The sequence below is a fragment of the Drosophila gunungcola genome, assembly GCF_025200985.1.
Source record: "Drosophila gunungcola strain Sukarami chromosome 3L unlocalized genomic scaffold, Dgunungcola_SK_2 000009F, whole genome shotgun sequence".
Lineage (NCBI taxonomy): Eukaryota > Metazoa > Arthropoda > Insecta > Diptera > Drosophilidae > Drosophila > Drosophila gunungcola.
Genome location: NW_026453181.1, coordinates 662,731 through 689,746, shown reverse-complemented (window position 1 = coordinate 689,746; position 27,016 = coordinate 662,731). Strand labels below are relative to the sequence as shown.

The 27,016-nt window shown below is 44.0% G+C and overlaps 1 protein-coding gene across 1 annotated transcript in view; it reads left to right on the top strand.

Annotated features, from left to right (window-relative positions):
• Positions 1–27,016, top strand: part of LOC128259670 (MOXD1 homolog 2) — a 116,680-nt gene that overhangs the window by 1,231 nt on the left and 88,433 nt on the right. The gene's annotated exons all lie outside the window — the stretch shown is intronic.

Below are 27,016 nucleotides of genomic sequence, written 5' to 3'. Positions count from 1 at the left end.
CAAAAGAAATTGGAAAAAGTGACCCAACTAAGAGCGGAAAAGCAGCAGGTGCAACGCTCAAAAGTTTGGTACACTTGCTGCAGATCTTCTCTTAAGGAAACAGTCGTACATCCATAAGTAGAACAGCTTTTGGGGAGATTGGACAGGGACTGAATCATAAATTAAAAAAAGTAGGTCTGCTGGAAAAACATTTTCACTTGGAAAGATGATCTTGAATTCGATTAGCAAAATAAATCCCAGTATTATTATTATGATTAAAAAAGTATTGTTTGCAAGGTACCTAGAAAAGCAATTCAAACTCAAATCGAATTCAAAAAAATTTATTGAAAGTGAAAACCATTGACCCATTCACCAATGCTTATATTAACTTAAAATAGTGTTTTAGAGACAAGCTTCAATGTTAGTATTTTCATTTACAGAATACTTTTTAAAATGTTTTTCAGATAATTTCCTTCATTATTTTATTTATTAATTATACGAGATTAGATAATTTTTTATATTTTTGGAAAAGTTTTAAAGTTAAAAGTACATTTTACAGTTCGTTTTTTTTTTAATTTTCCCAGCCTTAGGTCTAGAAATGAGTGTTTTAAAATATTTTGCACTATATAAGTTTGGCTACGGAAAAAATGTTAAACTTATGGAATATGGAAATTATAAAGATAAAGTTTTTGTTGTGCTCGGCTGGCGGCCAGGAAGCAAATTGAACATATTCGTTAGCCCATTTTCGATGGTAAAATATATGGCGGGGGTGGGGTGGGTGGTGTGGGGTGCGGGAGCCACAAGTTTTGATTCTGGGAAAGTTTCCGAGACAAGAATATGATAGCTTAATTGGAATTGCCGAATGCAGGCGAGTACAGAATGGAAACCAGAGAGAAACATAGCGAGAACGGAGAAAGGGCAATTAAAAGTTTTGTCGGGGATACTGTGGCCAATGTTGAAGGTCCCCGATGGCACACAATTGAGTACATTACAATACCAGTACTGTAGCTTATGTATCGAAAGGCTTTCCGGCTTAGCACAGAGTTTTCCCTTTCAATAACCCCTCCTTTTGCATATGCGGCCCACCCCTATGCGATCTCGTTCCGATCTGGAATTGAAATGCCACAATTGATTGATTCGATGCCATTCGATGCCATTCGATGCCATTCGATGCCTAATGAACAGCAATAAAAATTCATTTGGGCTACTTACGACCGCCACTTCAATTCATTTCTCCACTCCCTTTTTGCCACCACTTCGGGGCACTTTCAATTGGACTTTTTTAATTATCAACCAATCATTAAGAATTTTATTTTTCGCTATATTGAAATATTGTATGCCCGGTATTCCCCGGCGCTTGTCATAAATATTTTAGCAGCTTCCCGCGCTCCAACGAGAGCAACACAAATATTTTAACCATAAAAATTGGCAGTCCGGCGGGAATCGGCAAAAAATCCTTTTTCATTGCGCTCTATATACATATATAGAGGACGAGCGAGGTGCATAAAATGATACAGCAGTGGCAGCAGCAACTGTAAAGAAAAACGCATTTTCCAAAATATTTACACAGCAAAAAGGAACAACAGAAGCGTCGGTAGAGAAACTAGAAAAAGACCAGTAAAGGCTGAAATAAAACACAAATAAAATATGAAACAAGGCGGCGTTGGGCGCGAGGAGCTATTTTATTTTTCGGCTACAATTTTTGTCGCCCATCGTTGTCCTCAGCGCCTGGCTGTGTGTGTGCCTGTGTGTGCCTGTGTGGCCGTGTGGCTGTGGGGGTGTGGGGGTGTGGGGGTGTCTATCTCTGTTTCTGTTCTGTTTCTGGGCGAGCTGCAGTAAATAAATATACGCGTATCTCTGATGGGGATTTATGGCAATAAGAGCCTCGGTCCGGGCGCAGCTCTCTGCCGCTGGCCTAGGACTTAAATAAATGATAGATTGAAATTTATATAGCCTATGGGCCTCGTTGCCCCTCTTCCGCACCTATATTGCACATTTTAGACACTTCTCGATGGTTTTTGATTTGCTTTCGGGCGGCCGTGAGTGCCGGCGTACTAAAATCCCTGGCATATAAATTGACTAGGTAACAAAATCTATGATGTATCTATTTTCGCGCCCGAAATTTCGATGCAATTTCCATGCTGGTTAACATTTGCCAGTGGTGGGTCTGCTGAAAAATGTTTGAATCGCGGCGGGGAAAGTGGAAAATTTGCAATATTATTTCAGGGGTTTATTTGTTCAAACTAGTGTTGGATTTCGGTGTCAGTCAAGAGGAATCTGGGACAGGGGTATTGTAATTCTTATGAAAATATTTCAATTTCTGTTTCGAATGTTTGTAAACTCATCAGTTATCATTGATTTGAAAATCACTTTCAAATACCATTTAACTATTGGGGGCTCACCTGGGACGAGCACGGCTTTGAATTTCGATAAGAGAATGCTTTGTTTGCCTTGCATTTTCATTGATACATATTTACACAATTTCCAACAATGTTTCATAATTAATTTTTGTGCTTTGCTTTTCTATGCCCAAGCCAGAGGCCTTTTATACCACACCCCCTCTTCCCGACCGCAAATTCAAAATGCAATAACAAAAGTTTAAACAGAGAAGCGGCAATATGTTTGTTTTTCCAATAATAAAACTTTGCCAAAGGGGGCGGCTGGTAAAAATGCAATGCAATTTATATGAGCCAATTGGTCAAAGCTACAAAACTGCAACAACTGCAACTTCAATGAGATTTTTCGGTTGTGGAAATGCAATTTAAACACACAGGTTTTCAGGTAAAATTAATATTAATTTTAATGAAAAGCAGATTCAAACAGTATCCCCGGTCGAGTACAAAAAGGCTTGTTAATATGTAATGCCCAGGGGAAATGCAAGAGCAGAGAAGCGATGAAATCATATCCAAACTGCAGCCAACGAGAATCTGAATTGTGAATGTTAAAACCCAAAGCTAAACAAACTTCATTTGCCAATATGTGAATACAAATGGGAATAGAAATTTGAAGAAAAGGATACGAGAAGGCAAGCTGAACTAGTTGAAAAGTATGCAACAGTTGAGGGGCACCGAAATTAAATTTTAGTCAGCAATTCACTCAGCCATTTATTACTTTTAGAGTGCGTTTTGGGGAAGGCTTGTCCCCCAAACGAGTTAGATAAAAGAATATATTCCCCATATTTTTCCTGCAATTTTTCAGAGGTAACCACAGACCGAACCTCGCCGCTTTCAAAATAAATTCGCATTAAATGGTTTCTCTGCTTATTTGCCACTGAAGGCAGCACATAGAGCTCTGCCTGCTGACTGTAAAATTAATTTCATATGGCAAATGGCTAAGAAAAATGTTTTGCCACACAATCTATGGGAATTTTACCCCAATCTAAGCAGACTCAAATCGGCTGAGCAAGCAAGAGGCAAGCAGGGAAAATGCCAGAAATGCTAAATAAGATGGCTCACACATCTAAGACCCCAAAGAAGCTTCAATAAATAAATACGTGTGTGTGCCTGGACTCCCTTCCCGCAACCCGATTCCTGTGGAGTCTCGTTTAATTTTGGGAAAGCGCACTCAAATGTTAATTTCATTTCCCGTTTGCCTTTTGTCTGCATTTCTCTGTGCCGCAGCCTCGGTCTCAGCCTCAGCCTCAGCCTCTCTCAGTCTCACTCTCATGTGTATAAAAAAAAGATGATATTCGTATTTAATTTCAATTTCAAAGGATTTTCCATGTATTTATTCAAGGACTTTATCTTAAGCATAAATTACGGGCCAACGAACGAGCGAGCGAGTGAGCGAGCGAACGGGTGCGGGCACTCCATTTGGCTTTCCGTCTGCCTCTGGCTTTCACCTACTTTCTAGCCGGGCTCGAAAGGTAGCCGCCCCGCCCGCACACGCACGCTCCCCGGCTCTGCAGGATTCCCCTCCGGATCCCATTGCAAACATTGTCTGGCTCCGAGTTGGGGCTGAAGCCGGAGCTGGAGCTGGTGCTGAAGCTGGAGCCGCCGTGTTTGCCAAACTGTGGCTTTCAGGTTATCTGTCTCGGCCCCGCCCCATCCGCCCCATCCGCCCCATCCGCTCCATCCGCTCCATCCATTGCTCTGCCGTCGTCGTCGTCGTGTGCATTTGCTTTTCATTTACATATGAAGCTCCTTAATAATCCTTTTGTGCACAGGACACAGCCGGAGAGCCGAGAGCCGAGAACCACGTGCACACAATTCGTGTTGCGTGCGCATAAGGAAATGTTTAAATATATGCAAATCTAGTTAAGTGTAATCATTTAGCACAAGAAAAAGTGGCCCTCCTGCTACCTGGACCTTAAGCCAGGAGCATCCTTTGCAAAAAGTTGGCTTGGGAAATTAGAATTTGAATGCATTTAACGCACAAAAAGGAAGTTATCAACAATGGGCAGGCGATAATAAAGTTATAAATGCTTCATTTCCTGGCCTCAATCTCCGAGGAAAAGTCACCTAACAAGCAAAGAATGGGAAGCAGAGGCTTAGAATTATCTTAAACTTATGGGATTTAAAGCTTAGGAAGGAGCCATAATTTTTCGACGTAAATAATTGAGTAGATAAGATGGTTTTAGTTTTGGTTTTCAACATTTAATGTTCGGTTTTAGTTTTGCACTTTTCATATACGACTAAATAGTCTGTGCATTTACTCACGCGTCTTTAATTAGTTACCCAAGTATTAAATTAAGTGCTTACTCTAAGACCACATTCAGATAGAAATACGCGTACGCCTGGCAGTTCCAAGGGTAAATATTAATTCAAATTGCAAAGGAAATGCGAAAGAATCCATTAACGCTTTTTGCAATTGCATTTAAACCGTCGGCCCCTCTGGGGACCCGCAAAAGCACCGCATATAGCACTCCATCCGGAGCTGCGACTGAGACTAACGAGCGGCGTTAGTTTAATTTCTAGAGCAACATTCCAGCAGAGGAGTAAAAAATCATACATAATGAATGCAAATGCTTTTGCGCTCATAATTTCATCATCATCATCCTCACCATCATCATCATCATCATTATCATCATTATCATCATCCACGGCAGGATGACGAGGAATCATCCTTGTGATCATCAACAGCGGTTCTGAGCTGGGCTCTCTTTCGCACTATTGCTCCCTGTGCGGTTTGGCAGCCAGGACGTTTCGTGTGTCTGCAGCGGATATGAGCCAGTGGCATCACAAACAGGCCACCAGGGGGGCTCGGGCCACGAAGTTGGTTGCCTATTTTCAAAAACACGGCATAAGGATAACAACCTCTTAACCCAGTTTGCCAGTGCGACTGCAGTCAGAGCAGGCAGCGCAGTCAGCCAGTCAGATACACAGACACTCCGATACAAGATACAAGATACAAGACTGCCGGGGCATCGGCATCGGCAGCGGCAGCGGCAACTGACAGAGGCGTATCCTTGTGCATGTCCTGGGCTACCCATTTTAAATTGAACTGTGCGCATTTAAGCGTGAACTGACAGCTTGGAAAATCGAAAGCAAAAATAAATTGTCTAGTGAACTTGGTGGTCCACACACAGCTGAGCTGATGGTAGCCTTTGGGCTTAGTGTCAGCCCAGCCGGCGGGCGGCAGGAAGTGGGCGGGGACGAAAGGACACTGGCAGGAAATGGTTCTCGGCCCGGCGAGCGTGTGTCTGCGTGCGTCTGTCTGTGTCTCTGGCTATTAATTGAAATTCGTTGTGCTTAAAGCCTCGTCCTCGGCAGGCTAGAAAGTTTTAAAAGCTTGCCAGGACCCTCGTAGGCCTTGAAGGACATTACCAGCAGCAGGCTGCGAGGATACTTGTCGCCTTCGAAAGGACCCACTCCTACGGCGACCCTCTCGAATGGCATTTGCATATATATCATCTCGTATATCCTTTTTGTCCGAGCCCGGGCTTTGCACAGTGTGTTAAAAACTTTGTCCCTTTCTGCCCGAGATTTGCATAGCCAGTCGTATCGTAGAAGTTCCTTGCTTGTGTGCGAGTGCTCATATATCAGTCAGCAGTCAGAGCCGTGGTAGGTTCGGCCCTCCGATCCTCCTCGAAAAACTAACTCTGATAACCGAATAACCGGTTTCGGCACTGGGGTTACGCTTACCCCTGTGCTCCTTGTTAGAGAGGTAAACAAATCTGAAACTAATCCTTTGCAGCCAACTGGCAATTGTAAACGAATTCGGATTGTTGGGCTTGTTTGGATTGAATGCACTCCCTGACGGGTGGACTCGTTTTTAATTAAGAAATTTCGGGAACAAAGTTAATGAAGCATGAATCGAGGTCGTGAAAAGGGTTCGGGGAACCATATATCACAATTTACATACCTCAGACACCTTGAAAAAATTGGAAACCCTACTTCAAATGCAGGCAGATGAAACCTCAGAATATATATTTAATTATTTGATTTATTAAGTGAACCTTTAATTTTTAAAAGTTTTTGTGGTCTTATTCAAATTATATTCCATTTGCCCTAAACAAGATGGTAAAAATGTAGTTTAATCTTAAACGTTCTAAGTACCTATTTTTAATGAACTTAAAGTGCCTTCAATTTTGAGTTCTGCCCCACGTATGGGATGCCATTGCAGTGCAGTAGCAATTGCAATGGCACAGAATGCATTCTCGGGCTGGGAACGCACTTGCCATCGCAGCAATAAAATCGAAAAGTTGCCGATGCTCACCTGGTGCAGAAGTTCCTCACCTGCCTGCAGCTGGGAATGCGAGTTGTGAAGGGGTTTCCACGGATAGTTTGGGCAACTTTTCCGCAGTCTCCTCCGCTGTAGAAACTTTTCCACAATGCCTTTTTACATATTGAGTCCTCTCGGCTACCAGTCCCTTATGGTTTCTTTTTGCATGCCCGCTACTTTTGCTACTTAAAGTTTGCTTTTTGTCTTTGAGCAGGGAGATATATACGTACCCCTCCCTCTTTTGCACCCCATCTACGGTCCCCAGCTATACTTCGTCTTGGGCTCTTTGCTATCCAAATTGTGAGCAAATTAATTGAACGCAAAGAAATGCAGAAGGTAAACAGAAGATAGAAAAGACGCTGAAACTTCTTCCTTATGTACTCGTACCCATCCTGATGTCGCCCATGGTGGATATCTCGACCAAACGCTGCTTGCTTGTTAAATTTAAAACGCTTACCAGTCTGCAATGCCCTGCCACCTGGGGAAAACCCTAAGTGAGGCAAATAGAAAGAGCTCAACTGACCTCAGGGAGTAAAAGGTTACGGCTAGGAAGTGCTCACTGAGCTTTCAAGTTTTTAATTGGAGAATATCACAGGTACTGGGGCTTGTTGGGACTTCATTTGATTTTACTTCCTTGCCTTGCTTTCACTGATGATGAATGGTGATGATGATTAACTATAAAAGCTATAGTTTCTCCATAAAAAAATGCAATATATTTATTTTGTAGTTAAAATATTTTGTTAAACAGTGAAATAGTGAAAACTCAAACGAATAGCAGCACCTATACATTTTTTACTCTTTTAACACCTAGCTTATATACCCATTTGCTATCCCCTGAAATAGTCTGTGGCATAAAAAGAAGAGGAAAAGTTTTTGCCACTCATTTTTTACACGCAGTCCTTGGGCTTCTGCTGCGAATCCCCCCTGATTCCCTCTCGGTTTCCTTTTCGCTCTCCCTATATTTAGGGCTCTTTCCCCGGCTGCCTGCTAATCCAGGACAATAAGTGTTTGTCGTTGGGATTTAGACAATTATTCACGTTAAGTTGACGTCTGAGACGGGGAGCCCAGGCAACTGACAGTTGCGATTCGCCTGGCTCTGCCTCCTCCGTTTCTTCGGCCTCCTCATCCTCATCCGCATCCACTTTTTCCTTGGCTCCGACTTCGTTTCGAGTCCCAGACTGCCCACCTCACTTCTGGTCCCCGGATCTGCAGCCATTTCTGACGGGACGAGAGTCTGCACAGTTTTGTAATTTCTTCAACGTTTCAATTTGTACCGGTCTGGATTTTGGACCGCTTATTTTTGGTTTTCCTTCCGAGGATTTTGCTCCTGAGGGCACACGCAACATTTTGTTTTATAAGCGCATTTGGGTTTTAAGGTGTCAGCAGCTAGCGAGTCGCGTTGATATGTCATCTGGAAATAATTTTTATTTATTCGTTCGTTGCCATCGCTAAGCCGTCTGGCAATTTTACGATGACATTTCTGCCTCTTCGAGGGATTTGCGTTTGCCAAATTTGCAATATACATTTTTCATACTTGTGCACAAGAGCAGAATGCTTCCGCACCCACTCGAAGCGCTTTATTTGATTTCGTCGCCCCAATAAAAAACCAAGTCGAACTCGCATTCGCACTCGCACTCGCACTGGCACTCGCACTGAGCTTGTGTCTCCGGGCACCATTTACGCACTCTAGGAAGTGACCCCCGATCCGCACGCCATCCACATGTGTCCGGAACCCCCGTCCTGGTCACGTACGGAACATAAAAGTATTTACAAATAATATTTCCATATGGTAAGACGTGACAAAGACTCAAATTAGCGATGGAACGTTTATCTTCGACTGGTGGGTTGGCGGAGGGCCTCCTACTCCGCGGCAGCTGGCCGTATAAAAGTCCGGCCATAAACAAACATCGGAAAAATATCGTAAACCTCGTAAACATCCAATTTATATATACATAAATATCAGAGAGCTTAAAGAAATATTCCCTTACTTTGTTCCATAATTTTAATGCCCCCCCCCCCCCACCAAATTGAACCTTTTTTTTTTTGGCAAACAAAGTTGGCCAGCGCGGGAAGTATGGGGGTGAGTGTTTAGGCCATTAATTTAATTTTATGTTTGCTTTTGTGTGCACTTCTTTACGCGTTCTACCTTTTTTTAATAGTTGATTGTTGTTGGTTGTTGCCGTCAGTGCCTGGCCATCGGAAATTATTTTGTTTGGCAGTTTTAATGGCTGCATTTGGCGGCAAAGTTTTTTGTGTTGCTCGGAACTTTAATGACCCAAATTGATGTGGGATTTTGTACGGGGCACTTTTAATGTACGGTCCGGAGTCTGGGCTTGATATTTTGAAACGGAAAGTAGAGCTGCAATTTATTCTTAATGTGTACGAGGGTGAATCTCGAAGTTAAGGCAATGAATGGACAGAAGAACGCTTAATGGATCGTGTTTTAGCAACCTCGGCCTCTAAAGTTATCCCGCAAGCATCTTGCTTGCTCTCCAGGTTCGAAGCAAACTAAAATGCTCTCGTGTAGTCAAAGTGGTGGCATCATTAAGCTGCATTTATGATCCTCACATCGTTAAGCCAACGCCATAACCCTGCTCTCAACCACCTTCTCCGCCACTCCAGTTTTATGCGCCTATTAATGTCTACGACTAGCAGAAGTTTCTCCACGAAGCACCTCCTGTGGCAACCTCTGAGAACACTTTTAATTGCTTGAACTTATTAAACAGCTGCCACTGCAGCTTGCCACGAATCTCCCTCCGCGCACCCACAGCTGCAGTACTAACTTTCCGTATTTGCCTCATATCCTTAAAAAATCGGGGAGCAGAAGGGAAAAAAATAAAACTTTACTCCGCCTGCATAGACAAAGACAAAGACCCAAGACTTGGCTTAAGGTCAGCAACTTTTATTTCTTGGCCAACACTTGCACATCCCATGTCTGAAGTGGCTCCGCCATCCGCCATCCGCCATCCGCCAACCGCCAGCACCACCTATGCCCAACGTCCTCATCCCCATCCTCGGCAGCATCCATCGCTCGTCTCCGCCTGCTTATCTTTGCGCTCCTCTTGTTCTTTGTATTTTTTCGACGCTGGTGTTGTGCCCGTTTTATTGTTCTTGGCCTGGCCAACACCAGGGTCCTCGACACGGCTGCATTTTGGCATTTTGCAGCGGTCGTTTTATTTTCGTATCTTTTTTATTTTGAAGTTTAATGCCAGAGTCGTGCCTCATATTTCGACGATGGAATACAATAGACGATGGAACAACAATTGCAACAACGGCGGCAGCGGCAGCAGCAGCCTCAATTTAAGGCGTGCCGAGGGGGCGGAGGTGTTTTTGGTATTTGTTGTTTCAGTTTTGTATACCCTTGCTGAGGGTATTTTGATTAAGTTAAAGGTATCGGAACAAAAGGTTAAGCCAACTTGCTATTTGGAAATTCTAACAAACGGAAACCGGTTATATTAAAACAATTTTCCCAATTTGTGTTAATAACTTGTAAAGATGATGTTGGCCTTCTCCAATATATGAAAACTAAAGATCGGGATACAAACCATATTTATATATTTTGGATGTACGATTTCGTAGGATTCCGTTGATCGTGTTCCTTATTTGTTTCTTATAAAACACACTTATATCATATTTCATTTTCTTAGAATTTAAGAAACCAATAGCTCTTTAGGGTATTAACCTATTTCGGTCTCGAGTGTTACCTTTCTCTGCCTGTGTTTTTTTTTCAGTTGTTGTTTCTGATTTTTTTTTTTGGGTGCTGCACAAGTAGTCGATGCTTTGGTGGTTGCTACAGCTTCAGCTTCAGCTCCAGCTTTTGCTTTTGCTGGTTTGGTAATCCGCCTCACTTTAGCACTTGAGCGGCATCTCCTCAGTCTGCCGCCCTTCACCGCCTTTCCCCTGTACGTACCCTCACCCCCATTGTCCACTCGAAGCGCTGACTGCAGATTGAGCAAAAGTTGTTGTTTGCCAGCTTGCCAGCCTCTGGGAAGTGTGAACATTTTGGGCAACACTCCGCGTGCCGAACACCGAACACCGAACACCAACACCAACACCGCGCCCCCGCCTCTTATCCTGTTTCCCAGGCCCGGCTCAAAAGGTGTTGGTAATGATGATTTTGAATTATTCATGATTCACGACGATTGAAATTATTTGCGCGCGCTCGTTCGCTGCCAGCTTGTTGTTGGTTGTTAAAGTTTTCTGGCCGCGTGTTGCAAGGAGTCGGAGTCGGAGAATCGCACTTATAAAGACTGAAGAAGCAACAATGGCAGAGGCAGCGGCAGCGGTAACAGCAACAGCAGAGGGGTGTTCCTGTGTGTCTGCTCGGTTTTACCTTTTCGCTTTATGTTAAATCATTCAAATTGAACAAAAAAAAGAATACAAAACAAAGCCAGCAGCAGCTGAGGATCTGCTACAAGGCTACAAGGGGTATCCGTAGATGAGGGGTGAAATCGGCGAACGTTCTCAGGGGATGGATGCTAAGCTGGCTGCGATGAGTATATGCTTCCGTGGACGGTTCGGTTTGGGATCGGATTGGCATTGGCATTGGCTTAGGATTTGCCACATATTCGGAGTGCCAGAATTGCCGGTTTCAGAGCGGGTATAATGGCATTGACAGGGGGTTTGACAAGGCCCATCAAAGGATCTGCTGGGTCATTTCGTGATCCGGCAAATCATCGCTGAACAAACGAAATGTCATAAATGTAGATCGCCGGCTGCTTGCTCACTTCGATGTTTCAATTCTCGTGTTAATGGAATTTGGGATTAGCTCTGAGCTTAAGTTAATTGAAAAAGAGCAAGTTGGCAAATAACATTGAAACTGATCTGCCCATAAAACAGTGTTGTGAAATAAAAGGCTTAAATCTGTACAAATGGTAGAATTTGTACCCGGAGTAGTTTGAATTAAAATATAAAGTAATTCGTAGCCTTTAATGCTTTAATAAGTAATTAAATTTATAAGCTTAGATGGCCAGTAAACCAATTTAATATATAATAGTAAAACTGTGTCTTTTTTAATAGAAAACTAAAATCATTAAAAACAAGGTTTGAGTTTTTAACCTAGCTATAAAAGCTACATCATGCTGATCAATAAAAAAATCTCAAATAAGGCTAATAAATTGAGGATTTGTCTACACCAAACGAAAGCCATTTTCCATCAATCCAACTATTTCCCGCCTTGTGCCATTTTCTACCTCTTTGGCAGAGCATTTCCTTGTGCCACTTTCCGCTCATTCAGCATTTTCCAACCCGCCCCGCGGCCACCTAGCCCGACCATCGTAACTTGCCAATTGGCACCGGGGATTTGGTCAAAGTCATTTTGCGCATTTTCAATTTGCCAAAACTTTCGTTTCCTCCGTCGCTCTCTCCCTGCAGAGCTTCTCCTGCCGGCTGCTGATTTTGGCTGCTTTTGTAGTCTTAGCGCATTCAGGCTGCTAATTAGGCGGCATTAAGATTGGACCCCGAACCGAACCAAACCGAACCGACCACCTCCCGCCCCACGACATGTAAGCGCATTAGATGGTTCAGTTGTGACGCTCACAAAGTCAAAACGAGAAATAAATGCCAATAATTTGGTTCGCTCAAAACCAATCACCCACACACTGACTCCGAGAAGTCTTTTGCCCTTTTTTGCTTTTTTGAATGGCAAACGGCAGGGGGGGTTTGTGCAGTGGTTGGGCGAACACAATTTAGTTTTTCTGCTTTTTGGAAAGGCTAACGAACTATTTTCACAGAAACCAAGACGACCAAAGCCAAGACGAAGTCGAATGCTGTTTGAGGCCACTTGAGGCGGCAAAAAAAAAGTGCAAGCCAGGCCAAAAAGAAATAGAAAATCAAAGGCAAAAAAGGTTTTCCTCCCCCTAAACCCCAGTTGTTGTTATTGTTCTTGTTGTTGTTGTTGTTGTTGTGTTTGCTACGTGCACACAAACTTAATTTGAAGTTAAAATGTAGCGTAAAGTGTAAGGCAAACAAGGATGGGTTTTGGGGAGAAGATGGAGCAGTTGAAACAGGCTGAAGAAAAGGGGTTCGAACGGGTCTCATCTTGGCTTTTATGATCGAGTTAATTTGAATTTTCAACAAGCCAACTTCTCTGTGTATTCTCGCCTTACTTTGTTGCTGTTTTTGATCAGCTGAGACAAAAAGATTTCTGGCATTTGCCATCGGATTCAACAGGAGCTCTGCCCGAAGAACCCTTCCCTACCCCGTTTTTTGCGACTTTGTTGATTCACTTTGGAAAGTATTTTCCCGCCGCATGTGTCGGGTATAACTTGGGGAGCTCCTGTGGTTGCTTTTCCCTTTGCCGAGCTTACCGCTTTCCACCTTTTCGGGTTCTGTTTTTTTTTTTTTTTGGAGCCAAAAACGTTTTGTACGTGCCCGGGTTTATGTGCATAGGATTTTCAATGCCTCCGTTCGCTATTGATTTTTATACAATACATACATTTTTCTTCTTCCGTTTTTTTTTGCGCTGCTGTCCATCTGATTGGTTGCTTCTGCGCCTGCATCAGTTCTTTGTCATCGTTTTTATATGTAGAATGGCCCATACATATAACATCAGATTCGATTATACGATTTAATCTGATTTCGCACAAACGAATGATTCAAATGCAAATAACACAAGCACACGCACACACATGCCACAAAAGGCGACGGAGGTGGGTGCTCAGTTAGCATAGAAATTTGAGTTGCTCCCTCCCTCGGTTTTCCCCTTTTTTTTTTTTTTTTGGTTAATAGCTTTCGATTTATAACAAGCAGATGAAAGCAAAAAGATTTGCATTACAAAACAAACGACAGGTAGGGCAAAGCAGGGATTGGGGAGGCGGGAAAAGGAAAGGAAAGGATTGGAAAAGTCCTGGCAAAGTCAAGCCAGGACATACAATTAGTGTGATGGGGTTGGCAAGAAAGTTGATTGGGTTGCGGTTTGTGCCTGCTTGCCAAGGCAACTGGTTCCATCCAAAGGGAAGGCAAAGCAGGGTTGAGCTCAATTATAATGGGCTGCATGTGGGATCTTTGGGTTAAACACACTTTGACGGAATTCGAATTGGAATTGAACAGGTGAAACGAAGCTTACATGGAATTCCAAAAGGATTGCCGGGCTGGAAAGGTAAAGATGGAGAGGCAGCTGGGGTAGATTTAAAGGGATATACCTAAAATATAAATAGCTAGAATTTTCATTTTTCTAACAAGCAAGGAATATCATTAGAGATTTAAAAGGTTGAATACTTTGGTTCCTTTACAAAAGACCTATAGATAATCTTTCTCCTTAATCCACTCTATTAAAAACTGCATTCGCTTAGGCCACTCTCTTTCCAACGGTCAGATTGCGTAAATCATTGCTCCCAAATAATTTTCCTTATTCCATAACCAGCAATCAACTCATGCAGTAATCAACTCATTTCCATGGAATTACACCACCGTACATATGTTATTTATTTGCCAATCATTTCATTATATAATCATAATTAAGCCGACTATCAACACCTTCTCAATCTGGCTGGTGGGGCACAGTGCATTTCGAGCTTCTTCGGAATCTTCCCACAATTGCTCTGCTCCGATTGCAATTGGAGTCTGCCGGTGTACTTCCCACAGATTATCACAAATTAGATGCAGTTCGCGTCGGAGTCTGGCACACATGGATCAATCCCCGCCTGGCTCAAATTGGGTTTCGAGCTCGCCACTTGAGGGGCAGATGGCATATTTTCCCTGCGATGGCGCATAATTTCGCACACCGCCGAGCGCATGACGACGTTGATGGCCCGACTCGAGTATCTTATGGATGCACAATGGCCTTTTCCTCATAACCAACACGTACGTGCAATTCACGAGGCGAGGCCTCCACCAGAGGTGCTAATGCTGATCAGCAGTAACTGATACCACATGGGTCCGGGCCAGGAATAATGCAAAGAAGCCAGTCCAACTCGAAGCCGGCAGCCAGCACAATGCAAAGCCAAGAAAACAACAGAATTAAGTCCAGCTCGGCCTGGCGAACAATGCCCAATGCTGGGTGTTGGATGCTGTATGCTGTATGCTGTATGCTGGATGTTGGATACTGTGTACTGGATAGAGGATTGTGGATGCAACAGGGACCGGTAGAAACGCCCGCTGGACGTGTATCTGATAGGGCACACAGCCAGTGGAGAGTCTCGGCCAGTCCCGAGTTAGTTGAGAGCTGAGTCGAGTTCAGTTCGGAACACAAATCATCTTCCAGCGCTCACGAAATTGTTGCGCAAACTTTCAAAGGAAACAGAAACAAAAACCCCCCAAAGAAAAGCAAACCAAACAGAGCTCAAAAAAGCAAAACAAAAACGAAAAGATTGGCCTCCATGGTCAAAGTTTTGAATACCCTACCCTCAGAAGTGGATTTATATGTTTAAATATACAATGCATACGATCTGAAAAAATTCTATATTTGTAATGCATAGTTATAATTATAATTTGTAATTTAATTTAATAATATATATTAATTTTTTTCTTCTTTTGAACAATACTTAACATTTAATGTTCAACCTAATAACTCGTTTACTGAGCTCTAGTTGCGGTGGCCCAACGACGTAAGCTGAAAAGTTTCAAGGCAGTTTTCTAATAACCCAAGTCAAATCCGCCGTTCGAAGTAATAATACCCCCTTGTAGAGGGTATCCAAAATCAGAGTAAAACCGGCAAAGCGTGAGGGGCTGGCCTGGAGAACAAAAGGAGGCGTTGGTGTTGGTGTTAGCTGATTGTTGTTGCTGTTACCTGTATGGCACCGGTGCGGTGTCTGCGGATCTGCAGATCTTGCTAAAGGAGGGCGAGTGGAGGCGGTCGGAGCGGATTGGAGCGGACTATGTGTGAACTCGCAAAACGTGACACATTTATATCACTTCGTTTGAATCGCAAAATAATAATAAATATAATAGCAACAACGTTGCTGGGGGAGTCTCTGGCCTGTCTGCAGTCCGAGTCTCTGGAATGGAATCTCTCGGGTCTCCGACGACCGACAGACAGTCTTTTTCTGGCCAGGCCGTACCCAGGTTTTGACCTGCCGACGCTTTGCTGGGAAGCTCTTATATTTATTTCGCTCGCTTCTCTTTTCGTAGTTGCCTTTTTGTTTCGATTGGGTTGGAAATTTTTGCACTGTTGCTGCTGGCGGCAATTGTTAAAAAATTTAAACACCAGCGAGAGATAAAGAGAATGTTATTGCTTCGGGGTAGGTGGCTGAGGTATGCGAATGCGGTGATACTCAGTTAATAGTTGAGGGAAGGTCGCTTGAAAGGCGGTAAAGACCCCACCAAAAATGACTTTAACACAAAGAGTTGAATATTACCATTTAATAAGAAGTTTTAACTTATTTAAATCGCCTGCTTTGAAATGAAATTGAAATTATTGTTTCCTCTTTGTGTATAGAATCTTGTCAATGTCTCATCCTTCCACGAAGTCGAGGCAATTCACCCTCTGTGAGCTACCAAAACATGAAATGTCACTGGTTCCGTCGAAACCTCTTTCAGGTAGCCACAGCCTGAGATGGATTCCTCGGCCACATTTCCCCCACCCCAGCGCTCGAAAACTTTGACCATTGGGTCCAACCCAATGAGTTTTGGGTATTTTCGGGTCTCTCCTTTGCCCATTTGACATTATACGAAATATTGCACCCCTGGGCATGCCACGTCGCCCTCCATCCTGGCTAGAGTTGTCAGCAAACGGCGGCGGATGTATTTGTGGCGTATAATGTTACATCTGCTTAGCGGAAAGATAAATCAACAGAGTCGGCGACCGTCGCTTGCATCAGCTACCATTTACCAGTAACCAGTTGCCAGTTGCCAGCTCCAGCATTCAGCTCCCAACCGAGCAACCCAGCATCCCGGCATCCCGACATCGGCATCAGCAGCAGCGCCAAACGTCGCACTCAAGTTGACAATGATAAATAGTGAAAAAGCGCCAGGCAAACTGGGGATTCCGGGGAAAGTGGGAGAGGTGACAGACACTCCACTCCCAGGTTGGCAAGTGGTGAAAGTTTTGCACTGCTCCCGCGGTGAGAACGCTGATGGAAGTAAAACATTTCGATTAAAGTTTATGAAACGGCAACCTCAGCGGACCTCCAATGACAATGGGTGCCACAGAGATCCCCGTTTGGCCGAGGAATTAGTATCTGCGAATGCATGAGGTCCGAATATCCGGGCCAACCAACTGTGAGTCGAACTGTTCTTGATTAAAAGTTTCACCCAACTTATGCAGAGTGGAAGTCCTCCGAAAACTTGGATGGGGAATGAGCCAGCCGCAGAAGGAAGCTGAGTGGCTGGGTGTTCGAAGCTATTAGGTGCTGCTTCGACAATCAGTTTTGTCTATGTTCAATGCCGACAACAAGTTATCTCGCCTGGCAGGACCGTATTTCTTGTCCACTGGCAGGAAAAAAAAAATAAAACTTTTACGACCATGGAAAATAAGTTAAGCTCAAGGCGAAACTAAACACTCTTTGAGGTACAAATTTAAATATAAATAAAGTGCCAAACGAAAGTACCCATGCGCACGTTGCTGCGAAGCAGCTGCGACGGCGGGCAGTGAGGGGATAGCCCTAAAGAAGGTGACTTTATAATAAATAAATAAAAATGCAACAAAATGACATTAAAGGTAAATTCAGGAGGAGAGGTGGCAGCGGCAGCAGCAGCAGCAGCTTCTTGGTATATTTTTTGTGGGGTGCCAGGGGGAAGCTGAGCCGAGCAATAAGCAAACTTGATGGCACAGGGTGCAATCTTGAGCTGGAGGGCAGCCACCCTTTTTATCCGAATCCCCCAGCAGCAGAGAAACTCCGAGGTTTGCATACAAATAGCGGCGGTCATGGAGGGCGGGTCTCGCAGCTGGGGGTTAGGGCTAGAACACTAGGGTTCCCAACCCCTCGACCAAAGGTGTTGGCAGGAGCAGCCAAGTGAAAATACCCAGCGAACTGGACGGAATTGTGCTAGCGGAAAGTTTTTACTTATAATTGGTTAGATGGTTGAGGGTTTTTTGTTGGTCGAGCGGCTGGGTTCACAGATCCCGCAGTGGTTCCAGCTGTGAGATCCTCACCCTGGGCGAAGGATCCGGGGTAGACTGGCAGTGAACTTTGGGCAAACTCTCCCGTCTGGAGAGACTCGACGAGCGGCAAGCTCAGGCCTCAAGAGTAAGGTCAACAAAAATCGAAGCCAGACGCAGCAGGATAGTTCTGGAGTGCAGTGTGTGTGGCGTGGCGTGGTGTGCGTGTGTGTACTTGCAGCAGACACTGTGTACTTTGGGGTGCCATAAAGCAAACTATAGTTCGCCCAGCGTCCTGAAATATAAAATGCTCGAGCTCAAGCTCGTGCTCACACCGACCCAGACCATAAACAAAACACAAACACCAAACTCGTATGACCCACATGAAGGTGTCCTAGCCCCCACCCTCACCCTCCTCTCCCTCTCCCCTTTCCTCTCCGGTTTCTCGTATATGTTTTTATTTACACGAACGACCCTCCTATGTGAGCCCTCGGTTGACATGATAGCAAAGCGGCGAAAAGAAAGCCGTTGACGAAGCAGCAGCAAAATTTTGAACTAGTTTAAGTGCCCCATCATGAAGTCCCAAGTTTCTCGTTTTCGCCAGGATTGTTTTACTTTATAAAATACACTCACATGCGCACCCGGCCATTGAAGCTGCATGGTTATGCAAAGTAATTTGGTTGTGTTTGTGCTGGTGGATGGATGAGAGGGGCTTTGGGGGCGGCAAGCAGCTTCCAAGGCAAGGACAACACATAAAGTATTGGGGATGCTGCTGCTCCGGCTGCTTTGGCTGCTCCGCTGCTTTGGCTGCTCCGGCTGCTTTGGCTGCTCCGGCTGCCTGAGCACAGTTTACTTTCCGTCTGCCGGAGGGGGTGAGGGGGCGTGAAAGGGCTTTCGAAGGGGTTAGATGTCCTGCTGGACTGTGTAAACAGAGACGAGCATCGCAGGAGCAAGGAGCCAGTGCAGTTTTAGCCCTCCTCGATCCTCCTCTTTTTTCCTTCGCCCCACATAAATTGGCAGAGTGCGTGAGCTGCTGCCATAAAGGGTTGCGGGTTGGGTTTAGGAGCTGCGATGCACATGACCCCCTTTCAACAGCTGCACACAACGAACTGCAGTCGCCCCGCACCTCCATTCAAAGTGCAGATAATTTCATTTGAAGTATGGCAAAATACAATTTTTTCCATCGTTCAAGTTTTCATCTACGGTGCGCCCCATTTTCATTTACCCCCCACCCCCCTTCCGCCGAGTAATTCGAAGCTGGAGCTTCAAAGCTGCGGAGTCCTTGCTCCCCATTTTTTGGAGCTGAACACAGCTGCAGCAACTCATTTCCTTTTGGCTAATGATGTGGGTCAATTATGGCAGCCAAAAGCGTAGCGAACTCCTCCCCGGCTCACTCCATTCGGATTTTGTGTACTGGAATTAATGGCATTAGTTTTGTGCATTTAGTTTTGATTAGTGAAGGGGAAGAAAGGGAGGGGGGGCTCAAGCATTTGCATGTTTGGACTGGGTTTTGCATTCGCACAAATTCGGGTCGAGAAAAACAATTTTGCTGGGTTCATTCGAAATCAATGCTGCTGGAGATAGCTTTTTCCGGCGTCTGGTATTGAAGGGTTTTTTCCCGTTGAGAGGGGTTAGTTTTGGTAGATAATAAAACTTTGGCCAGGCTATATCCGTTTTTTTTGAGTCTTATGGTCGATTTCCTGCAGTGGAAATGGTTATGGCCTACGAAAGAAGCGCTGAGAACGACTCTTTTGGGTGGTTTTTTTTTGAGCAGAGGAAGTCATTAATGATTTCCCTCGTTAACTCTTCTTACTTTGAAGTGAGCATTTCAAGTCAGCCATGTAGTCCTTATTTTTCAACCTCTTGTACACACTTGCGTTGCCATTTCTCAGCAGGCAAATTAGTATGAAAGTATTACCCATTTACCAACTCGGATCAGCTTCACTTTGGCTTTATCTTTGGCAAATATCTGCACCTCAACCGCATGCACGTTCCGCTCAACTAAACCACCTATCCAATACCTTCACCCTTCCACACCGAAGTATACGTGCATAAAAATCAAATCTCTATGTTTGTTATTTGCAACTCGTTGTTCACTATTTTTCATCACCAGCCCGACAAAGTTTTTTGTAATATTTTTTAAATGTCAACAGACATTTTTTGGCTCCCTATCGTTTTTGTTGGCAGCGCCCCTTCACCGCAACCCCTTTTCATATTAATGCTGCTTCAATTGTACGCTGATTGGCAATCGAGAATGTGACTTGCATGCGCGAGGAGGTACCTCTTCGACGGAGCGGAACCGAAACAATGCCAGAAGGACGGGTGTTTGAATATCGTGGGTGGATGGGATGCTGCACTTATTAAATTAAAAACACACAGCCCCATTTCTACAGGGTATCGGCTGTACGTATGTACACAGCAGGAATACATATCATGTGTTGTCTTTTTTTTCTTTGCTATTTAACGTGTGCATGCTTCGGCAATTTGATTGTGGCCGAGCAGGCGTATGAAAATCAATTTCACGCTGAAACGCACCAAAAACTTTAATAATATTTGCGCCGCGGCACTTAACAGACAGCAAGGACAACAAGGACGGCGAGTGAACAGGACACTGGCAGGAGGAAGGGAAGGAATGAATGCGAAGACTGATAGATATTCACCCAAAGTGGGCGGCACCACTGAATGCGAGGCTTGGGGAGCACTCACTGCATTCAATTAAGTGTTTCAATAAGAGGGGAATAATAAAAAATGGGGTGGTCAATGCCGATCAATTTATTTTATTATGTTAAAGGAAAGCTAATAAATTTTATTTGAGCCAAGGTTCGTTGCTATTCGTCATACATGCCAACCGAAAAGGTATGACAAGCAGACATATTAACCTAAAGAATAAAAATCGATCTAACTGCCATGAAAGTAATCATCTAGAAACGAAATAAGAAACACTTTCTGGGGAAAGTCAGCCGATACGTTTTATCTAGCTAATTGGACTTGATGAATGCATTTGTAAATAAAACAAGAAACGTCGATGATCTTACAGTAAGACAGCACAGTTAAACTTACTTTAAGTGTCGGCTTCCTGATTTCTTGTATAATGAACAGTCCTCGAGCTACAAAAGTTAACGATACCTCTGATTTCAAGTTTAAAGATCATGTAGTTAAATCTCGGCGAGATCTATCATTTGGAAAGGTAATCCTCAATACAGAACAAAGAGCTTTAAAGACCTAAGACACTTGCAGGGTAGCCTCCTCTAGGAATTTATCACCTTGCCGAGAGAGCCTCCGAGTCCGCTCGACAGGGCCGGAGCTGCACTGAATCCGAGACTCTCAGACACTTGGCATAGTTTTGTGGCCACCGGGCTGGAGGCTCCGAGTGGAGGGAGGGATCCTACACGTTGCCCTAACTTTTGCTTCGAACATAAAGTGCGCGCTAAGAATTTACCGCATAAATTTTGAACAAGTAGCAAAAAGAGGCAGAGGTAAAAGCCAGAAGTTGCAGGTAGCCAGCCGAGGGGTGCTGTGCGGTGTGCGGTGTGGGGTGTGGGGTTGTGGGGTGTGGCGAACTTACAAACCGCACTTTGGCACAAAACTCACAAGACACTCATAACTTTTTATGCTGGTTCGTTGCACACACCCCGAAGAGCCCAAAAGCCCAAGACAGAGGCCCAGGCCAGAACCCAGAACCCAGTAACGCTGCAGCCTGGACGCGCTGACCAAGGGAACGGAGGGCGGCAAGGTGGACCGGAGACCACCCCAAGATGCAGTCGAGTGGTGGCTGCCGTTGGCTCAAGCACTCGGCCAATTCCCCTGGTTTGGGCCAGAAAAAAAAATTTTAAGTTTTTCCTCAGCCGCGTCTGGAGTTTTTATGGGTTTCGGTGCTACACATTTACACAATGAAAAAATTTGGTATTTAACACAATACATAAACAAATTACTTTCTATTTTTCCTAAGACAAGCCAAAAAACCTTCTTAAAGCCAATGTAATATTTTAGTAATTTGGTAATCGATTTCTGAGCAAACTTTCAATAACTACTATATGAGATAACAAAAATAATAAGAGATGATAATTTGTTTAATTTCTGTTAGCTAATTGTTTTAGATGGTGAAAGAATCGTATCTTAAATGCTCTTCCTTAGAAAGGAACGGGTATTATTTATTTTTAATCACTAGATTTCTCTTTGTGCATCCCCTCCGTTTTCCCTTTCCGTTGCTCATGTGTTTACAAAGTAATTACGTACCTGAAATTAAATTCACAAGAAGCTGACGAGCAAGAAGGCGGCGAGCATTTAAGAAACATTTCAGTTTCTCCTGGCCAGCGACTCCTCCTCCCCCCCTTTTTTTTTTGTTTTTTTTTTTTTTGGAATAGTTGCTGTTGTGGGTCTGCTACAGTTAATGCACGCTAAAAGGTTTTTTTCCGCCACTCGCAGGGCGGTGGCCATGCAGATTAGCGGGGGATATTAGGGCGAGGTATTTAAACGCGGCTTAGGCAGCGAGCGCCGAACAAGATGAGGACCCACTTTGGGTGGAAAGTTGTGAACAAGCGGACTTAGCCGGTGCAGCAGTGCAAAGTTTAATTGAATCGCGGGGAGTGTGGAGCGGGGAACGTGACAGAGGGGAGGGAGAGGTCTGCGGGGAGTAGTTGGACAGGCGGTATTAAGTGGCATCAATACTCGGGTTTTATGGAAATTTAAGAAGGGTTTAGCAGCCAGGGAGACTGGGGGAGACACGTAACTTGAGTGGATTTCTCAATCTCGGTAGCTTGAAAACTAATCTGAAAGAAATCCAATCGATTGGAAATTCATTGAGGAATTATAATAATGAAGGTAATCTTTATAAAAAGGTTGAAAGGTTTCCCAGAGAAGGTGAAGCCAAAAAGAAAAAATGCACAGAGACACGATCGCTGAAAGCAAAGTTCAAAGTAAAGTTTATTTAATAAACATTATGTTTTGGATATTTGGATTTGTTAAACTTGTAAAATGATTTAAATTAAAATCAAATCTATATTACAATACCCTTTCAAAGACTCGGTTATCCTTTATAGAATGCATTTTGAGCAGCAAACAACTTGTTTTAAAGTTATGACTTCAAAATCATAACCTAAAAACTTTTAAAGGTCCAAGGTCTCTTCAACATGTTTTTAGAAACCATTTGGAATGCAGCGAACGTAGGGCTCTCTGGAGATTTCTTAGAAAACTAGAAACAATACAATAAAGCACAATGGCGGGCCCTCCGCCGAAGGAAGACAGCTTGCATATATCAAAATTCCTTCGCCTCGGTGCGCTTGCCATTTTCCTGCTGGATCCTTAAAGTTTTTGGCTTTACTCGGCGTGTATTTTAAAGAAGCCGCGGCACAGATTTCAGTTCCCTTTGTATCTTTCGCCTACATTCCGGCTTTTCGCAGCTAGAAAGCCGCCGAGGGAGCACGTGCTCCCCTTAACGGAGCTCGGTCGGTACAAATGTGTCTAGGATATGAATAAGGGAACGTATTAATTTTGAATATGTGGAAAATCTCGCACGCCAATGTACGGACCGCAGCAGGAAATGCCGGCAATAATGCCTGCCAAAAGGGGTGGCCGGGGCTGCTTGCCAGCTACAGACCCAGCTACAGCTACAGCTACAGCTACAGCTCCAGCTCCAGCTCCAGGGAAAAGCCCCCAACAATGAAGATGCCAGGCGATACGACAAGTACGTCAGGCCGAGGAGATGGGCAAGGACATCAGAGTGTGGCACTGTCTGCGTAGGCCTTTTATTGCTATTGTCAAACTATTGAGCCTGTGTGTGTGTGTGTGTGTGAGAGTGTGTGGCTGGTGCTCTTAACATCCATCCATACATCCCCCAACCCAGCCATCCCCCTGTAGGCCGCTTCATCGTCTGCTCGAGTTGCTTTTTATGAAACATCAAAATGTCAGTCAATGTCATTAAATGACTTTTATATTACACCTAATACGATGACAAGGCCTCCAGCTTGTCTGCCAGTCCTGCTCCCCCGCTCGCTTGATATCTTTTTGAGTGTATCTTAAAGATTCTAAAATTAGACAATTGTGTGCTATGCCTGCCTGCCTGTTTATTTGTTGTTCTTCTGTTGCACGACCCAGAGATATTCGCCGTTTCTCCTCAGACGGTGCTGTGCACACATGTGATTGCTTTTTGTCTGCGGTGACAAATCGCGACTGGAAGCTGGTTTTCGACCTCCCTCCCCCTCCCCCTCCCCCGCCGTCGCTAAAGTACTCGTACACCTCCTCGAGAACTCCATGTCGTCTTCGTCGTCTCGTTGACAAAGTCAAACAATTTGTTGAAATAAGTTGGAAATTGAATGAAATTGTCAAAAGCATTTCGCACATTTTATTATTTTTATATTCTTTTTCCAGCGCACTTTCTGCCAAGTAAAAGTTTTAGTCGCTTTTGCAGGGTGTGCGAGGGGTATATAAAATGTAGGAGAAGTAGGTGTACACCAAAACCAATTAAACGAATGGTTTTAACCTTTGTGATTTACTTTCTTTCGATGAGTAATTACAAGTATAATATTAACTAATTTATTTGAATATATTTCAGTTCAATTTTAAAGAGTGATCGTCTAAGGACGTAGTGTATTCTACAATATTCTAATATAACCACTCTCACATTCATTCCCCTGCCACTCTGTTTATTTGTGGGCTGCTGCGAGACTTTTGCATCCCGATTCGACATCTGCGGGGATTTTTGCTGACTTGGCTACGGCGAAAGTGAAAATTTTTCTTCTTGGCGCCATTTCCTCCCACTCCTTTCACTCCCGCCCGCCTCCTGCTCTTCGCTTTCTTATTTATGCATCATGTGTTCCAGAGGCTTTAATAAAGCACAAGCTAAAATTGGTGTCGATGTGTAATGAAAACCATAAAATATTTAATAAAAATATTTACTATGTGTTCCGTCCAACATCGTTGGCGTCATAAATTAGTCGTTTTTAGTGTTTTGGCCAAAAGTTTGAGTTGCGTTCTCAGCCGCAGTTTGAGTGAAGTCTAGGGAGACAGCGGGGAACTCTTTGCGGTCGCCTTTCCTACATATATACATTCATATATACGAATTCGGGGGCGTGAGCTTGATTTATGTTCGAAACTTGATATCACGTTCGTTCAAGCGGATTTTTTCCTCCTCATCTAGCATCTTTCCCTACTTCTCCTTCTCCATCTCCATCTCCTTCTGGTTCTCCATCTCCATCTCATTTTCCGACTCTATGTGTGGTTTATTTTTATGTAAAGCGCATAAAGAAAAGTTTTTTAGAGTCCGCACATAAACTGATTTTTATTTATGGCATTAGCAATGGGCATGGGACTGGGAATGGGTCTGGGACTAGGACTGAGAATGCGAATGAGATCGAGAATGGGGAAATCGAGACGTCATGATATGATGAAATGGGAGCATTAACCATGGGGACTGGTAGCGATGAGTCCATCACGCCTCTTAATTATGCCAGCTCTTTAGTTAATAGTTTTAGTAACGCAGCTGGAGCAGGGATGCGAGATTTGTCGGTAATATGAGGGCTTTCAGATCGTCGGAGGGCATAGTAGTTGGCAGTGGAAATCAGCATATGAATGGATGTCCATAAGGCATTGAAATCTGACTTTTATGTTGATCTATTAATAAAGCAAAGGGAATCACATCTATGCCAGATGAAACCATAACAAAGACATGTTCCCGGACAAAGTGAAGTTTATGGAGAAACTCAATGGCGAAGTCACAACATTGTGGTCGGGGTAAGATTCGGTTTTTTTGTGGATCCATTCTGAGGGTATATGAATATATTTTACTTTCAAGATGCTCGCAACTGAACCCATTCATCTTCTATGGAAACTATGAGTTCTCTCTGAGAAAGTTCTCCATTTGTGATCATCTGAATGGAATTATGGTTTTATTTTCTTGTACCTAAATTCTTTAAGAAGTCCGCGAACTTATCCCCGAGATCTTTGTTGCAACTTGTCCGGAATGAAGGAGCAGTTGGTTTCAATTTGCCTTCGCCCATCCTGCCGCACGGCTCCTTTATCCTTTCGTTCGTTTTTATTCGCTTTTGCAGTGACTCCTTGCTGGCCACAGCCATTTTTTATGGCCCTCTCTACTTTTTAGCTCTTTTTCTAGCATCTAGATTTCTTTTAATGAAAATTTGTTACATCGTTTTATATAACAAACAAAATGCAGGCAGAGCTCTCGCAATAACAGCAACTTTGTATCCCGCCCCGCCATTCGCCATCCGCCATTCGCCATTCGCCATCCGCCTTTCCAATCCCTCACTTGCTCCTCTTCATTACTGACTTTCATTTGCTTTTTGGCTTGGCTGGGGCTGATTATTTTTAACTGGCAAACAGCTAATTAAGTATGGAGTAGCATTGTTGTTGTTCCTGTAGCCGTGCCGTACTTCTTCTTCTTCTTCTTCTTCTTTAGCCAGCTTGTTCATTTTGTTAAAAACGTCTGGCAGAGGGCGCCTTTGTTGCAAGGCAAGCCGAGGGGAAGGTGCAACTAAGTGCGTTTCATGGGGAGTGGGACTGGGGAAGGCAATGGCAAACAATGTTGCAATAAATGACGGAAAATGCACAAAGGTGGCCCAAGGCACTGCGAGAAAAGTGAGTGGAAAGCGGCTGCAGTTGGACTACGGTGGTCCGTTCATTTTCGCTCAGTGCAACTGCTGCTGGTTAACTTGGTTTGACGTAGTTATGTCGTTTATAATAAAAACGTCGCTGCGACTCAACGCGACTTTAATGGCTGTTTGGATGCCTCCCTTTGCTGCCGTCGCCCCTGTGCAGCATCCTTTGCCTGCATCATTTCAAATCAGATGAGTGTGTGGAGGCAGCAACGGCGGAGCAGAACAAAACAGAGAAAAGTCTGCTGCTGCTCATTGAAGTTCCCTCGTCTACTTTCTTTTTAGCCCGCTCGGCTTTCATCCTGTGGCTTGGGCCACTCCAGCTGCGACTGCCTGCATGTAAGTGGCCCCAGGATTCCCTTTCTGCTGCTTGTGCACGGGAAAAAACACAACCGAATCTCCTCATCAATTCGGAATTCAATTTTGTACCCTGTTCTTAAAGAGTTCAAGCGAATATGGTGTTCTTGAGAAGTACTGGAACAGAAATATTCTCACTTTCTACTTGTCGCTTTACAGAACTCAAGAAAATATGAAAAAAATGTAGGGCATATCATATATTAGGTAATACTATAGTTCCTTATTTTTCTGTGTACAGTTCTCTTTCTAGCAGCTGCAGTAGCTGCTGGTGCTGTAGTTGCTGCAGTTGCTGCTGTGTATATGGCATATAACTACATTTAGCATTATATCGACATTTGTTCGGCAGAAAGTCATCAAAAGTACTAAAAAGCAAAACAAAGTTGCCCTCATCCTGCCAAGCATTCCAAAAGGACCGAAAGGAGCAGGAGCGAGG